The sequence below is a fragment of the Schistocerca cancellata genome, unplaced genomic scaffold (assembly GCF_023864275.1).
Source record: "Schistocerca cancellata isolate TAMUIC-IGC-003103 unplaced genomic scaffold, iqSchCanc2.1 HiC_scaffold_947, whole genome shotgun sequence".
Taxonomy (NCBI): Eukaryota; Metazoa; Arthropoda; class Insecta; order Orthoptera; family Acrididae; genus Schistocerca; species Schistocerca cancellata.
In genome coordinates, this window is record NW_026046955.1 from 1 (window position 1) to 15,648 (window position 15,648).

At 52.5% G+C, this 15,648-nt stretch overlaps 11 non-coding genes across 11 annotated transcripts; all 11 read right to left on the reverse strand.

The window, feature by feature from the left end:
• Positions 1-1,141: 1,141 nt before the first annotated feature.
• LOC126149705 (5S ribosomal RNA) lies at positions 1,142-1,260 on the reverse strand. The gene has a single exon (XR_007531060.1). It is a non-coding gene; the product is annotated as a 5S ribosomal RNA (ribosomal RNA).
• Positions 1,261-2,552: 1,292 nt separating this feature from the next.
• On the reverse strand, positions 2,553-2,671 carry LOC126149716 (5S ribosomal RNA). Its single transcript, XR_007531071.1, has one exon. It is a non-coding gene; the product is annotated as a 5S ribosomal RNA (ribosomal RNA).
• A 1,293-nt stretch (positions 2,672-3,964) lies between these two features.
• LOC126149727 (5S ribosomal RNA) lies at positions 3,965-4,083 on the reverse strand. Its single transcript, XR_007531083.1, has one exon. It is a non-coding gene; the product is annotated as a 5S ribosomal RNA (ribosomal RNA).
• Positions 4,084-5,375: 1,292 nt separating this feature from the next.
• Positions 5,376-5,494, reverse strand: LOC126149733 (5S ribosomal RNA). The gene has a single exon (XR_007531088.1). It is a non-coding gene; the product is annotated as a 5S ribosomal RNA (ribosomal RNA).
• Positions 5,495-6,787: 1,293 nt separating this feature from the next.
• On the reverse strand, positions 6,788-6,906 carry LOC126149734 (5S ribosomal RNA). The gene has a single exon (XR_007531089.1). It is a non-coding gene; the product is annotated as a 5S ribosomal RNA (ribosomal RNA).
• Positions 6,907-8,198: 1,292 nt separating this feature from the next.
• On the reverse strand, positions 8,199-8,317 carry LOC126149706 (5S ribosomal RNA). Its single transcript, XR_007531061.1, has one exon. It is a non-coding gene; the product is annotated as a 5S ribosomal RNA (ribosomal RNA).
• Positions 8,318-9,609: 1,292 nt separating this feature from the next.
• LOC126149707 (5S ribosomal RNA) lies at positions 9,610-9,728 on the reverse strand. Its single transcript, XR_007531062.1, has one exon. It is a non-coding gene; the product is annotated as a 5S ribosomal RNA (ribosomal RNA).
• A 1,292-nt stretch (positions 9,729-11,020) lies between these two features.
• On the reverse strand, positions 11,021-11,139 carry LOC126149708 (5S ribosomal RNA). Its single transcript, XR_007531063.1, has one exon. It is a non-coding gene; the product is annotated as a 5S ribosomal RNA (ribosomal RNA).
• Positions 11,140-12,431: 1,292 nt separating this feature from the next.
• Positions 12,432-12,550, reverse strand: LOC126149709 (5S ribosomal RNA). Its single transcript, XR_007531064.1, has one exon. It is a non-coding gene; the product is annotated as a 5S ribosomal RNA (ribosomal RNA).
• A 1,292-nt stretch (positions 12,551-13,842) lies between these two features.
• LOC126149710 (5S ribosomal RNA) lies at positions 13,843-13,961 on the reverse strand. The gene has a single exon (XR_007531065.1). It is a non-coding gene; the product is annotated as a 5S ribosomal RNA (ribosomal RNA).
• Positions 13,962-15,253: 1,292 nt separating this feature from the next.
• Positions 15,254-15,372, reverse strand: LOC126149711 (5S ribosomal RNA). Its single transcript, XR_007531066.1, has one exon. It is a non-coding gene; the product is annotated as a 5S ribosomal RNA (ribosomal RNA).
• Positions 15,373-15,648: the final 276 nt, after the last annotated feature.

Below are 15,648 nucleotides of genomic sequence, written 5' to 3' on the forward strand. Positions count from 1 at the left end.
CTGCCGAACGTAGGTGAGACGCACAACACAGCTGCTCGATGCACCGCCTGTCATTCGTTTGGTGCGTGCGGCCTCCGACACCCACTGGCGACGCGCCTTGTTCCTGTTATCCGGCGCAGGGCTTGCGCGCGGCCGGGCGGCGGGGGCACTGCGCGGGGTGTTGCAGTGTCCTGCTGGACCGACGGAAGCTTTCTCACCTGCCTGACACACGCCGCGCTTCCAGATTTATGCGTAATTTGCGCGGTGCATTTGCATTCGCGCCTGTCCCCCCCTCCCGTCCCGACTTGTCCCGACTTTGCTCGACTGCCGCTCGCTGCCGCTCGGGTCGCGGCCCATATGACAGCACAAGCACGAGAAACATCTGCGAGACGGGCGCGGGCCTGACCGGCGTGTCCGAGACGCCGTGGGCGGCCGTTCGGAGCTACTAGAGCAGCGCTGTGCCGTGCCATGGAAAGGTGCGAAACCAAGGACAGAAGACACAGAATTTTTGTTTACAAATTTGCACGTGTACACTGCTACAAAACAATAAGCCCGGACGTATTTCGGAACATTTCTGCCGCTTAATACTGTTTTGTTATTTCCAGAGACACTTTGGAAATTCTTCCTTGGCACACGCTTCTTCAAACTGAGTTCCCTAATATCGTATCTTTTGTTTATTACAACAGATTTAAGTCATTGTGGAAACATCTTTGTCGCATCGGAAAGGTAGCGTGAAGAGACGGCTGGCAGGGCTGGCGACAAGAAAGCAAAATATGAAGACAGCCAGAGGTCCCAGGCAGTCGCCGATCCGAATACTAACGTTGTTGCTTAACTTGGGTGATGGCACGAGAACGGTTGGTTTTTATTTATTTATTTATTTATTTAGTTACTTTTCGGAATTTAGCACTGCTGCGTAACAGTAGGCTCTGGCGCATTTCAAGAACACATCTGTCGATTGGTAGTGTTTTGTCATTTTCAACGAGTTCCTAGCACTCTTCCTTCGCGCATTCTTACTCAAACCGAGTTCATTACCGTAATTTCGTATCTTACGTTTAATACAGTACTTTAAAATGCTTGTGGAAGCATCTTTGTCGACACCTGAAAGTTATTATGAAAAGAGGCCTGGCAGGTGTAGCGACGTAAAAATGAAAAAATGAGAAAGAGCCAACAGCACGCGGTGTTCCCAGGCGGTCACCCATCCAAGTACTAACCGCGCCCGATGTTGCTTAACTTCGGTGATCGGACGAGAACCGGTGTAGTCAACATGGTATGGCCGTTGGCGTCCTTATACTGTAGCCGCACCACGGAGGAAGCATTCGCCTCTTCTCCCAACACACGCAATCGCCGCTTTCCGTGGCACATTTGACGCAAAGCGCGTCTTTCCACCTCGAAGGTGGCGCGGAGTGCGCGCTCGCCTCGGCGTCTCATAGGCGACTGCCGAACGTAGGTGAGACGCACAACACAGCTGCTCGATGCACCGCCTGTCATTCGTTTGGTGCGTGCGGCCTCCGACACCCACTGGCGACGCGCCTTGTTCCTGTTATCCGGCGCAGGGCTTGCGCGCGGCCGGGCGGCGGGGGCACTGCGCAGGGTGTTGCAGTGTCCTGCTGGACCGACGGAAGCTTTCTCACCTGCCTGACACACGCCGCGCTTCCAGATTTATGCGTAATTTGCGCGGTGCATTTGCATTCGCGCCTGTCCCCCCTCCCGTCCCGACTTGTCCCGACTTTGCTCGACTGCCGCTCGCTGCCGCTCGGGTCGCGGCCCATATGACAGCACAAGCACGAGAAACATCTGCGAGACGGGCGCGGGCCTGACCGGCGTGTCCGAGACGCCGTGGGCGGCCGTTCGGAGCTACTAGAGCAGCGCTGTGCCGTGCCATGGAAAGGTGCGAAACCAAGGACAGAAGACACAGAATTTTTGTTTACAAATTTGCACGTGTACACTGCTACAAAACAATAAGCCCGGACGTATTTCGGAACATTTCTGCCGCTTAATACTGTTTTGTTATTTCCAGAGACACTTTGGAAATCTTCCTTGGCACACGCTTCTTCAAACTGAGTTCCCTAATATCGTATCTTTTGTTTATTACAACAGATTTAAGTCATTGTGGAAACATCTTTGTCGCATCGGAAAGGTAGCGTGAAGAGACGGCTGGCAGGGCTGGCGACAAGAAAGCAAAATATGAAGACAGCCAGAGGTCCCAGGCAGTCGCCGATCCGAATACTAACGTTGTTGCTTAACTTGGGTGATGGCACGAGAACGGTTGGTTTTTTTTTATTTATTTATTTATTTAGTTACTTTTCGGAATTTAGCACTGCTGCGTAACAGTAGGCTCTGGCGCATTTCAAGAACACATCTGTCGATTGGTAGTGTTTTGTCATTTTCAACGAGTTCCTAGCACTCTTCCTTCGCGCATTCTTACTCAAACCGAGTTCATTACCGTAATTTCGTATCTTACGTTTAATACAGTACTTTAAAATGCTTGTGGAAGCATCTTTGTCGACACCTGAAAGTTATTATGAAAAGAGGCCTGGCAGGTGTAGCGACGTAAAAATGAAAAAATGAGAAAGAGCCAACAGCACGCGGTGTTCCCAGGCGGTCACCCATCCAAGTACTAACCGCGCCCGATGTTGCTTAACTTCGGTGATCGGACGAGAACCGGTGTAGTCAACATGGTATGGCCGTTGGCGTCCTTATACTGTAGCCGCACCACGGAGGAAGCATTCGCCTCTTCTCCCAACACACGCAATCGCCGCTTTCCGTGGCACATTTGACGCAAAGCGCGTCTTTCCACCTCGAAGGTGGCGCGGAGTGCGCGCTCGCCTCGGCGTCTCATAGGCGACTGCCGAACGTAGGTGAGACGCACAACACAGCTGCTCGATGCACCGCCTGTCATTCGTTTGGTGCGTGCGGCCTCCGACACCCACTGGCGACGCGCCTTGTTCCTGTTATCCGGCGCAGGGCTTGCGCGCGGCCGGGCGGCGGGGGCACTGCGCGGGGTGTTGCAGTGTCCTGCTGGACCGACGGAAGCTTTCTCACCTGCCTGACACACGCCGCGCTTCCAGATTTATGCGTAATTTGCGCGGTGCATTTTGCATTCGCGCCTGTCCCCCCTCCCGTCCCGACTTGTCCCGACTTTGCTCGACTGCCGCTCGCTGCCGCTCGGGTCGCGGCCCATATGACAGCACAAGCACGAGAAACATCTGCGAGACGGGCGCGGGCCTGACCGGCGTGTCCGAGACGCCGTGGGCGGCCGTTCGGAGCTACTAGAGCAGCGCTGTGCCGTGCCATGGAAAGGTGCGAAACCAAGGACAGAAGACACAGAATTTTTGTTTACAAATTTGCACGTGTACACTGCTACAAAACAATAAGCCCGGACGTATTTCGGAACATTTCTGCCGCTTAATACTGTTTTGTTATTTCCAGAGACACTTTGGAAATCTTCCTTGGCACACGCTTCTTCAAACTGAGTTCCCTAATATCGTATCTTTTGTTTATTACAACAGATTTAAGTCATTGTGGAAACATCTTTGTCGCATCGGAAAGGTAGCGTGAAGAGACGGCTGGCAGGGCTGGCGACAAGAAAGCAAAATATGAAGACAGCCAGAGGTCCCAGGCAGTCGCCGATCCGAATACTAACGTTGTTGCTTAACTTGGGTGATGGCACGAGAACGGTTGGTTTTTATTTATTTATTTATTTATTTAGTTACTTTTCGGAATTTAGCACTGCTGCGTAACAGTAGGCTCTGGCGCATTTCAAGAACACATCTGTCGATTGGTAGTGTTTTGTCATTTTCAACGAGTTCCTAGCACTCTTCCTTCGCGCATTCTTACTCAAACCGAGTTCATTACCGTAATTTCGTATCTTACGTTTAATACAGTACTTTAAAATGCTTGTGGAAGCATCTTTGTCGACACCTGAAAGTTATTATGAAAAGAGGCCTGGCAGGTGTAGCGACGTAAAAATGAAAAAATGAGAAAGAGCCAACAGCACGCGGTGTTCCCAGGCGGTCACCCATCCAAGTACTAACCGCGCCCGATGTTGCTTAACTTCGGTGATCGGACGAGAACCGGTGTAGTCAACATGGTATGGCCGTTGGCGTCCTTATACTGTAGCCGCACCACGGAGGAAGCATTCGCCTCTTCTCCCAACACACGCAATCGCCGCTTTCCGTGGCACATTTGACGCAAAGCGCGTCTTTCCACCTCGAAGGTGGCGCGGAGTGCGCGCTCGCCTCGGCGTCTCATAGGCGACTGCCGAACGTAGGTGAGACGCACAACACAGCTGCTCGATGCACCGCCTGTCATTCGTTTGGTGCGTGCGGCCTCCGACACCCACTGGCGACGCGCCTTGTTCCTGTTATCCGGCGCAGGGCTTGCGCGCGGCCGGGCGGCGGGGGCACTGCGCAGGGTGTTGCAGTGTCCTGCTGGACCGACGGAAGCTTTCTCACCTGCCTGACACACGCCGCGCTTCCAGATTTATGCGTAATTTGCGCGGTGCATTTGCATTCGCGCCTGTCCCCCCTCCCGTCCCGACTTGTCCCGACTTTGCTCGACTGCCGCTCGCTGCCGCTCGGGTCGCGGCCCATATGACAGCACAAGCACGAGAAACATCTGCGAGACGGGCGCGGGCCTGACCGGCGTGTCCGAGACGCCGTGGGCGGCCGTTCGGAGCTACTAGAGCAGCGCTGTGCCGTGCCATGGAAAGGTGCGAAACCAAGGACAGAAGACACAGAATTTTTGTTTACAAATTTGCACGTGTACACTGCTACAAAACAATAAGCCCGGACGTATTTCGGAACATTTCTGCCGCTTAATACTGTTTTGTTATTTCCAGAGACACTTTGGAAATCTTCCTTGGCACACGCTTCTTCAAACTGAGTTCCCTAATATCGTATCTTTTGTTTATTACAACAGATTTAAGTCATTGTGGAAACATCTTTGTCGCATCGGAAAGGTAGCGTGAAGAGACGGCTGGCAGGGCTGGCGACAAGAAAGCAAAATATGAAGACAGCCAGAGGTCCCAGGCAGTCGCCGATCCGAATACTAACGTTGTTGCTTAACTTGGGTGATGGCACGAGAACGGTTGGTTTTTTTTTATTTATTTATTTATTTAGTTACTTTTCGGAATTTAGCACTGCTGCGTAACAGTAGGCTCTGGCGCATTTCAAGAACACATCTGTCGATTGGTAGTGTTTTGTCATTTTCAACGAGTTCCTAGCACTCTTCCTTCGCGCATTCTTACTCAAACCGAGTTCATTACCGTAATTTCGTATCTTACGTTTAATACAGTACTTTAAAATGCTTGTGGAAGCATCTTTGTCGACACCTGAAAGTTATTATGAAAAGAGGCCTGGCAGGTGTAGCGACGTAAAAATGAAAAAATGAGAAAGAGCCAACAGCACGCGGTGTTCCCAGGCGGTCACCCATCCAAGTACTAACCGCGCCCGATGTTGCTTAACTTCGGTGATCGGACGAGAACCGGTGTAGTCAACATGGTATGGCCGTTGGCGTCCTTATACTGTAGCCGCACCACGGAGGAAGCATTCGCCTCTTCTCCCAACACACGCAATCGCCGCTTTCCGTGGCACATTTGACGCAAAGCGCGTCTTTCCACCTCGAAGGTGGCGCGGAGTGCGCGCTCGCCTCGGCGTCTCATAGGCGACTGCCGAACGTAGGTGAGACGCACAACACAGCTGCTCGATGCACCGCCTGTCATTCGTTTGGTGCGTGCGGCCTCCGACACCCACTGGCGACGCGCCTTGTTCCTGTTATCCGGCGCAGGGCTTGCGCGCGGCCGGGCGGCGGGGGCACTGCGCGGGGTGTTGCAGTGTCCTGCTGGACCGACGGAAGCTTTCTCACCTGCCTGACACACGCCGCGCTTCCAGATTTATGCGTAATTTGCGCGGTGCATTTGCATTCGCGCCTGTCCCCCCCTCCCGTCCCGACTTGTCCCGACTTTGCTCGACTGCCGCTCGCTGCCGCTCGGGTCGCGGCCCATATGACAGCACAAGCACGAGAAACATCTGCGAGACGGGCGCGGGCCTGACCGGCGTGTCCGAGACGCCGTGGGCGGCCGTTCGGAGCTACTAGAGCAGCGCTGTGCCGTGCCATGGAAAGGTGCGAAACCAAGGACAGAAGACACAGAATTTTTGTTTACAAATTTGCACGTGTACACTGCTACAAAACAATAAGCCCGGACGTATTTCGGAACATTTCTGCCGCTTAATACTGTTTTGTTATTTCCAGAGACACTTTGGAAATCTTCCTTGGCACACGCTTCTTCAAACTGAGTTCCCTAATATCGTATCTTTTGTTTATTACAACAGATTTAAGTCATTGTGGAAACATCTTTGTCGCATCGGAAAGGTAGCGTGAAGAGACGGCTGGCAGGGCTGGCGACAAGAAAGCAAAATATGAAGACAGCCAGAGGTCCCAGGCAGTCGCCGATCCGAATACTAACGTTGTTGCTTAACTTGGGTGATGGCACGAGAACGGTTGGTTTTTATTTATTTATTTATTTATTTAGTTACTTTTCGGAATTTAGCACTGCTGCGTAACAGTAGGCTCTGGCGCATTTCAAGAACACATCTGTCGATTGGTAGTGTTTTGTCATTTTCAACGAGTTCCTAGCACTCTTCCTTCGCGCATTCTTACTCAAACCGAGTTCATTACCGTAATTTCGTATCTTACGTTTAATACAGTACTTTAAAATGCTTGTGGAAGCATCTTTGTCGACACCTGAAAGTTATTATGAAAAGAGGCCTGGCAGGTGTAGCGACGTAAAAATGAAAAAATGAGAAAGAGCCAACAGCACGCGGTGTTCCCAGGCGGTCACCCATCCAAGTACTAACCGCGCCCGATGTTGCTTAACTTCGGTGATCGGACGAGAACCGGTGTAGTCAACATGGTATGGCCGTTGGCGTCCTTATACTGTAGCCGCACCACGGAGGAAGCATTCGCCTCTTCTCCCAACACACGCAATCGCCGCTTTCCGTGGCACATTTGACGCAAAGCGCGTCTTTCCACCTCGAAGGTGGCGCGGAGTGCGCGCTCGCCTCGGCGTCTCATAGGCGACTGCCGAACGTAGGTGAGACGCACAACACAGCTGCTCGATGCACCGCCTGTCATTCGTTTGGTGCGTGCGGCCTCCGACACCCACTGGCGACGCGCCTTGTTCCTGTTATCCGGCGCAGGGCTTGCGCGCGGCCGGGCGGCGGGGGCACTGCGCAGGGTGTTGCAGTGTCCTGCTGGACCGACGGAAGCTTTCTCACCTGCCTGACACACGCCGCGCTTCCAGATTTATGCGTAATTTGCGCGGTGCATTTGCATTCGCGCCTGTCCCCCCTCCCGTCCCGACTTGTCCCGACTTTGCTCGACTGCCGCTCGCTGCCGCTCGGGTCGCGGCCCATATGACAGCACAAGCACGAGAAACATCTGCGAGACGGGCGCGGGCCTGACCGGCGTGTCCGAGACGCCGTGGGCGGCCGTTCGGAGCTACTAGAGCAGCGCTGTGCCGTGCCATGGAAAGGTGCGAAACCAAGGACAGAAGACACAGAATTTTTGTTTACAAATTTGCACGTGTACACTGCTACAAAACAATAAGCCCGGACGTATTTCGGAACATTTCTGCCGCTTAATACTGTTTTGTTATTTCCAGAGACACTTTGGAAATCTTCCTTGGCACACGCTTCTTCAAACTGAGTTCCCTAATATCGTATCTTTTGTTTATTACAACAGATTTAAGTCATTGTGGAAACATCTTTGTCGCATCGGAAAGGTAGCGTGAAGAGACGGCTGGCAGGGCTGGCGACAAGAAAGCAAAATATGAAGACAGCCAGAGGTCCCAGGCAGTCGCCGATCCGAATACTAACGTTGTTGCTTAACTTGGGTGATGGCACGAGAACGGTTGGTTTTTTTTTATTTATTTATTTATTTAGTTACTTTTCGGAATTTAGCACTGCTGCGTAACAGTAGGCTCTGGCGCATTTCAAGAACACATCTGTCGATTGGTAGTGTTTTGTCATTTTCAACGAGTTCCTAGCACTCTTCCTTCGCGCATTCTTACTCAAACCGAGTTCATTACCGTAATTTCGTATCTTACGTTTAATACAGTACTTTAAAATGCTTGTGGAAGCATCTTTGTCGACACCTGAAAGTTATTATGAAAAGAGGCCTGGCAGGTGTAGCGACGTAAAAATGAAAAAATGAGAAAGAGCCAACAGCACGCGGTGTTCCCAGGCGGTCACCCATCCAAGTACTAACCGCGCCCGATGTTGCTTAACTTCGGTGATCGGACGAGAACCGGTGTAGTCAACATGGTATGGCCGTTGGCGTCCTTATACTGTAGCCGCACCACGGAGGAAGCATTCGCCTCTTCTCCCAACACACGCAATCGCCGCTTTCCGTGGCACATTTGACGCAAAGCGCGTCTTTCCACCTCGAAGGTGGCGCGGAGTGCGCGCTCGCCTCGGCGTCTCATAGGCGACTGCCGAACGTAGGTGAGACGCACAACACAGCTGCTCGATGCACCGCCTGTCATTCGTTTGGTGCGTGCGGCCTCCGACACCCACTGGCGACGCGCCTTGTTCCTGTTATCCGGCGCAGGGCTTGCGCGCGGCCGGGCGGCGGGGGCACTGCGCGGGGTGTTGCAGTGTCCTGCTGGACCGACGGAAGCTTTCTCACCTGCCTGACACACGCCGCGCTTCCAGATTTATGCGTAATTTGCGCGGTGCATTTGCATTCGCGCCTGTCCCCCCTCCCGTCCCGACTTGTCCCGACTTTGCTCGACTGCCGCTCGCTGCCGCTCGGGTCGCGGCCCATATGACAGCACAAGCACGAGAAACATCTGCGAGACGGGCGCGGGCCTGACCGGCGTGTCCGAGACGCCGTGGGCGGCCGTTCGGAGCTACTAGAGCAGCGCTGTGCCGTGCCATGGAAAGGTGCGAAACCAAGGACAGAAGACACAGAATTTTTGTTTACAAATTTGCACGTGTACACTGCTACAAAACAATAAGCCCGGACGTATTTCGGAACATTTCTGCCGCTTAATACTGTTTTGTTATTTCCAGAGACACTTTGGAAATCTTCCTTGGCACACGCTTCTTCAAACTGAGTTCCCTAATATCGTATCTTTTGTTTATTACAACAGATTTAAGTCATTGTGGAAACATCTTTGTCGCATCGGAAAGGTAGCGTGAAGAGACGGCTGGCAGGGCTGGCGACAAGAAAGCAAAATATGAAGACAGCCAGAGGTCCCAGGCAGTCGCCGATCCGAATACTAACGTTGTTGCTTAACTTGGGTGATGGCACGAGAACGGTTGGTTTTTATTTATTTATTTATTTATTTAGTTACTTTTCGGAATTTAGCACTGCTGCGTAACAGTAGGCTCTGGCGCATTTCAAGAACACATCTGTCGATTGGTAGTGTTTTGTCATTTTCAACGAGTTCCTAGCACTCTTCCTTCGCGCATTCTTACTCAAACCGAGTTCATTACCGTAATTTCGTATCTTACGTTTAATACAGTACTTTAAAATGCTTGTGGAAGCATCTTTGTCGACACCTGAAAGTTATTATGAAAAGAGGCCTGGCAGGTGTAGCGACGTAAAAATGAAAAAATGAGAAAGAGCCAACAGCACGCGGTGTTCCCAGGCGGTCACCCATCCAAGTACTAACCGCGCCCGATGTTGCTTAACTTCGGTGATCGGACGAGAACCGGTGTAGTCAACATGGTATGGCCGTTGGCGTCCTTATACTGTAGCCGCACCACGGAGGAAGCATTCGCCTCTTCTCCCAACACACGCAATCGCCGCTTTCCGTGGCACATTTGACGCAAAGCGCGTCTTTCCACCTCGAAGGTGGCGCGGAGTGCGCGCTCGCCTCGGCGTCTCATAGGCGACTGCCGAACGTAGGTGAGACGCACAACACAGCTGCTCGATGCACCGCCTGTCATTCGTTTGGTGCGTGCGGCCTCCGACACCCACTGGCGACGCGCCTTGTTCCTGTTATCCGGCGCAGGGCTTGCGCGCGGCCGGGCGGCGGGGGCACTGCGCAGGGTGTTGCAGTGTCCTGCTGGACCGACGGAAGCTTTCTCACCTGCCTGACACACGCCGCGCTTCCAGATTTATGCGTAATTTGCGCGGTGCATTTGCATTCGCGCCTGTCCCCCCTCCCGTCCCGACTTGTCCCGACTTTGCTCGACTGCCGCTCGCTGCCGCTCGGGTCGCGGCCCATATGACAGCACAAGCACGAGAAACATCTGCGAGACGGGCGCGGGCCTGACCGGCGTGTCCGAGACGCCGTGGGCGGCCGTTCGGAGCTACTAGAGCAGCGCTGTGCCGTGCCATGGAAAGGTGCGAAACCAAGGACAGAAGACACAGAATTTTTGTTTACAAATTTGCACGTGTACACTGCTACAAAACAATAAGCCCGGACGTATTTCGGAACATTTCTGCCGCTTAATACTGTTTTGTTATTTCCAGAGACACTTTGGAAATCTTCCTTGGCACACGCTTCTTCAAACTGAGTTCCCTAATATCGTATCTTTTGTTTATTACAACAGATTTAAGTCATTGTGGAAACATCTTTGTCGCATCGGAAAGGTAGCGTGAAGAGACGGCTGGCAGGGCTGGCGACAAGAAAGCAAAATATGAAGACAGCCAGAGGTCCCAGGCAGTCGCCGATCCGAATACTAACGTTGTTGCTTAACTTGGGTGATGGCACGAGAACGGTTGGTTTTTATTTATTTATTTATTTATTTAGTTACTTTTCGGAATTTAGCACTGCTGCGTAACAGTAGGCTCTGGCGCATTTCAAGAACACATCTGTCGATTGGTAGTGTTTTGTCATTTTCAACGAGTTCCTAGCACTCTTCCTTCGCGCATTCTTACTCAAACCGAGTTCATTACCGTAATTTCGTATCTTACGTTTAATACAGTACTTTAAAATGCTTGTGGAAGCATCTTTGTCGACACCTGAAAGTTATTATGAAAAGAGGCCTGGCAGGTGTAGCGACGTAAAAATGAAAAAATGAGAAAGAGCCAACAGCACGCGGTGTTCCCAGGCGGTCACCCATCCAAGTACTAACCGCGCCCGATGTTGCTTAACTTCGGTGATCGGACGAGAACCGGTGTAGTCAACATGGTATGGCCGTTGGCGTCCTTATACTGTAGCCGCACCACGGAGGAAGCATTCGCCTCTTCTCCCAACACACGCAATCGCCGCTTTCCGTGGCACATTTGACGCAAAGCGCGTCTTTCCACCTCGAAGGTGGCGCGGAGTGCGCGCTCGCCTCGGCGTCTCATAGGCGACTGCCGAACGTAGGTGAGACGCACAACACAGCTGCTCGATGCACCGCCTGTCATTCGTTTGGTGCGTGCGGCCTCCGACACCCACTGGCGACGCGCCTTGTTCCTGTTATCCGGCGCAGGGCTTGCGCGCGGCCGGGCGGCGGGGGCACTGCGCAGGGTGTTGCAGTGTCCTGCTGGACCGACGGAAGCTTTCTCACCTGCCTGACACACGCCGCGCTTCCAGATTTATGCGTAATTTGCGCGGTGCATTTGCATTCGCGCCTGTCCCCCCTCCCGTCCCGACTTGTCCCGACTTTGCTCGACTGCCGCTCGCTGCCGCTCGGGTCGCGGCCCATATGACAGCACAAGCACGAGAAACATCTGCGAGACGGGCGCGGGCCTGACCGGCGTGTCCGAGACGCCGTGGGCGGCCGTTCGGAGCTACTAGAGCAGCGCTGTGCCGTGCCATGGAAAGGTGCGAAACCAAGGACAGAAGACACAGAATTTTTGTTTACAAATTTGCACGTGTACACTGCTACAAAACAATAAGCCCGGACGTATTTCGGAACATTTCTGCCGCTTAATACTGTTTTGTTATTTCCAGAGACACTTTGGAAATCTTCCTTGGCACACGCTTCTTCAAACTGAGTTCCCTAATATCGTATCTTTTGTTTATTACAACAGATTTAAGTCATTGTGGAAACATCTTTGTCGCATCGGAAAGGTAGCGTGAAGAGACGGCTGGCAGGGCTGGCGACAAGAAAGCAAAATATGAAGACAGCCAGAGGTCCCAGGCAGTCGCCGATCCGAATACTAACGTTGTTGCTTAACTTGGGTGATGGCACGAGAACGGTTGGTTTTTATTTATTTATTTATTTATTTAGTTACTTTTCGGAATTTAGCACTGCTGCGTAACAGTAGGCTCTGGCGCATTTCAAGAACACATCTGTCGATTGGTAGTGTTTTGTCATTTTCAACGAGTTCCTAGCACTCTTCCTTCGCGCATTCTTACTCAAACCGAGTTCATTACCGTAATTTCGTATCTTACGTTTAATACAGTACTTTAAAATGCTTGTGGAAGCATCTTTGTCGACACCTGAAAGTTATTATGAAAAGAGGCCTGGCAGGTGTAGCGACGTAAAAATGAAAAAATGAGAAAGAGCCAACAGCACGCGGTGTTCCCAGGCGGTCACCCATCCAAGTACTAACCGCGCCCGATGTTGCTTAACTTCGGTGATCGGACGAGAACCGGTGTAGTCAACATGGTATGGCCGTTGGCGTCCTTATACTGTAGCCGCACCACGGAGGAAGCATTCGCCTCTTCTCCCAACACACGCAATCGCCGCTTTCCGTGGCACATTTGACGCAAAGCGCGTCTTTCCACCTCGAAGGTGGCGCGGAGTGCGCGCTCGCCTCGGCGTCTCATAGGCGACTGCCGAACGTAGGTGAGACGCACAACACAGCTGCTCGATGCACCGCCTGTCATTCGTTTGGTGCGTGCGGCCTCCGACACCCACTGGCGACGCGCCTTGTTCCTGTTATCCGGCGCAGGGCTTGCGCGCGGCCGGGCGGCGGGGGCACTGCGCAGGGTGTTGCAGTGTCCTGCTGGACCGACGGAAGCTTTCTCACCTGCCTGACACACGCCGCGCTTCCAGATTTATGCGTAATTTGCGCGGTGCATTTGCATTCGCGCCTGTCCCCCCTCCCGTCCCGACTTGTCCCGACTTTGCTCGACTGCCGCTCGCTGCCGCTCGGGTCGCGGCCCATATGACAGCACAAGCACGAGAAACATCTGCGAGACGGGCGCGGGCCTGACCGGCGTGTCCGAGACGCCGTGGGCGGCCGTTCGGAGCTACTAGAGCAGCGCTGTGCCGTGCCATGGAAAGGTGCGAAACCAAGGACAGAAGACACAGAATTTTTGTTTACAAATTTGCACGTGTACACTGCTACAAAACAATAAGCCCGGACGTATTTCGGAACATTTCTGCCGCTTAATACTGTTTTGTTATTTCCAGAGACACTTTGGAAATCTTCCTTGGCACACGCTTCTTCAAACTGAGTTCCCTAATATCGTATCTTTTGTTTATTACAACAGATTTAAGTCATTGTGGAAACATCTTTGTCGCATCGGAAAGGTAGCGTGAAGAGACGGCTGGCAGGGCTGGCGACAAGAAAGCAAAATATGAAGACAGCCAGAGGTCCCAGGCAGTCGCCGATCCGAATACTAACGTTGTTGCTTAACTTGGGTGATGGCACGAGAACGGTTGGTTTTTTTTTATTTATTTATTTATTTAGTTACTTTTCGGAATTTAGCACTGCTGCGTAACAGTAGGCTCTGGCGCATTTCAAGAACACATCTGTCGATTGGTAGTGTTTTGTCATTTTCAACGAGTTCCTAGCACTCTTCCTTCGCGCATTCTTACTCAAACCGAGTTCATTACCGTAATTTCGTATCTTACGTTTAATACAGTACTTTAAAATGCTTGTGGAAGCATCTTTGTCGACACCTGAAAGTTATTATGAAAAGAGGCCTGGCAGGTGTAGCGACGTAAAAATGAAAAAATGAGAAAGAGCCAACAGCACGCGGTGTTCCCAGGCGGTCACCCATCCAAGTACTAACCGCGCCCGATGTTGCTTAACTTCGGTGATCGGACGAGAACCGGTGTAGTCAACATGGTATGGCCGTTGGCGTCCTTATACTGTAGCCGCACCACGGAGGAAGCATTCGCCTCTTCTCCCAACACACGCAATCGCCGCTTTCCGTGGCACATTTGACGCAAAGCGCGTCTTTCCACCTCGAAGGTGGCGCGGAGTGCGCGCTCGCCTCGGCGTCTCATAGGCGACTGCCGAACGTAGGTGAGACGCACAACACAGCTGCTCGATGCACCGCCTGTCATTCGTTTGGTGCGTGCGGCCTCCGACACCCACTGGCGACGCGCCTTGTTCCTGTTATCCGGCGCAGGGCTTGCGCGCGGCCGGGCGGCGGGGGCACTGCGCGGGGTGTTGCAGTGTCCTGCTGGACCGACGGAAGCTTTCTCACCTGCCTGACACACGCCGCGCTTCCAGATTTATGCGTAATTTGCGCGGTGCATTTGCATTCGCGCCTGTCCCCCCTCCCGTCCCGACTTGTCCCGACTTTGCTCGACTGCCGCTCGCTGCCGCTCGGGTCGCGGCCCATATGACAGCACAAGCACGAGAAACATCTGCGAGACGGGCGCGGGCCTGACCGGCGTGTCCGAGACGCCGTGGGCGGCCGTTCGGAGCTACTAGAGCAGCGCTGTGCCGTGCCATGGAAAGGTGCGAAACCAAGGACAGAAGACACAGAATTTTTGTTTACAAATTTGCACGTGTACACTGCTACAAAACAATAAGCCCGGACGTATTTCGGAACATTTCTGCCGCTTAATACTGTTTTGTTATTTCCAGAGACACTTTGGAAATCTTCCTTGGCACACGCTTCTTCAAACTGAGTTCCCTAATATCGTATCTTTTGTTTATTACAACAGATTTAAGTCATTGTGGAAACATCTTTGTCGCATCGGAAAGGTAGCGTGAAGAGACGGCTGGCAGGGCTGGCGACAAGAAAGCAAAATATGAAGACAGCCAGAGGTCCCAGGCAGTCGCCGATCCGAATACTAACGTTGTTGCTTAACTTGGGTGATGGCACGAGAACGGTTGGTTTTTATTTATTTATTTATTTATTTAGTTACTTTTCGGAATTTAGCACTGCTGCGTAACAGTAGGCTCTGGCGCATTTCAAGAACACATCTGTCGATTGGTAGTGTTTTGTCATTTTCAACGAGTTCCTAGCACTCTTCCTTCGCGCATTCTTACTCAAACCGAGTTCATTACCGTAATTTCGTATCTTACGTTTAATACAGTACTTTAAAATGCTTGTGGAAGCATCTTTGTCGACACCTGAAAGTTATTATGAAAAGAGGCCTGGCAGGTGTAGCGACGTAAAAATGAAAAAATGAGAAAGAGCCAACAGCACGCGGTGTTCCCAGGCGGTCACCCATCCAAGTACTAACCGCGCCCGATGTTGCTTAACTTCGGTGATCGGACGAGAACCGGTGTAGTCAACATGGTATGGCCGTTGGCGTCCTTATACTGTAGCCGCACCACGGAGGAAGCATTCGCCTCTTCTCCCAACACACGCAATCGCCGCTTTCCGTGGCACATTTGACGCAAAGCGCGTCTTTCCACCTCGAAGGTGGCGCGGAGTGCGCGCTCGCCTCGGCGTCTCATAGGCGACTGCCGAACGTAGGTGAGACGCACAACACAGCTGCTCGATGCACCGCCTGTCATTCGTTTGGTGCGTGCGGCCTCCGACACCCACTGGCGACGCGCCTTGTTCCTGTTATCCGGCGCAGGGCT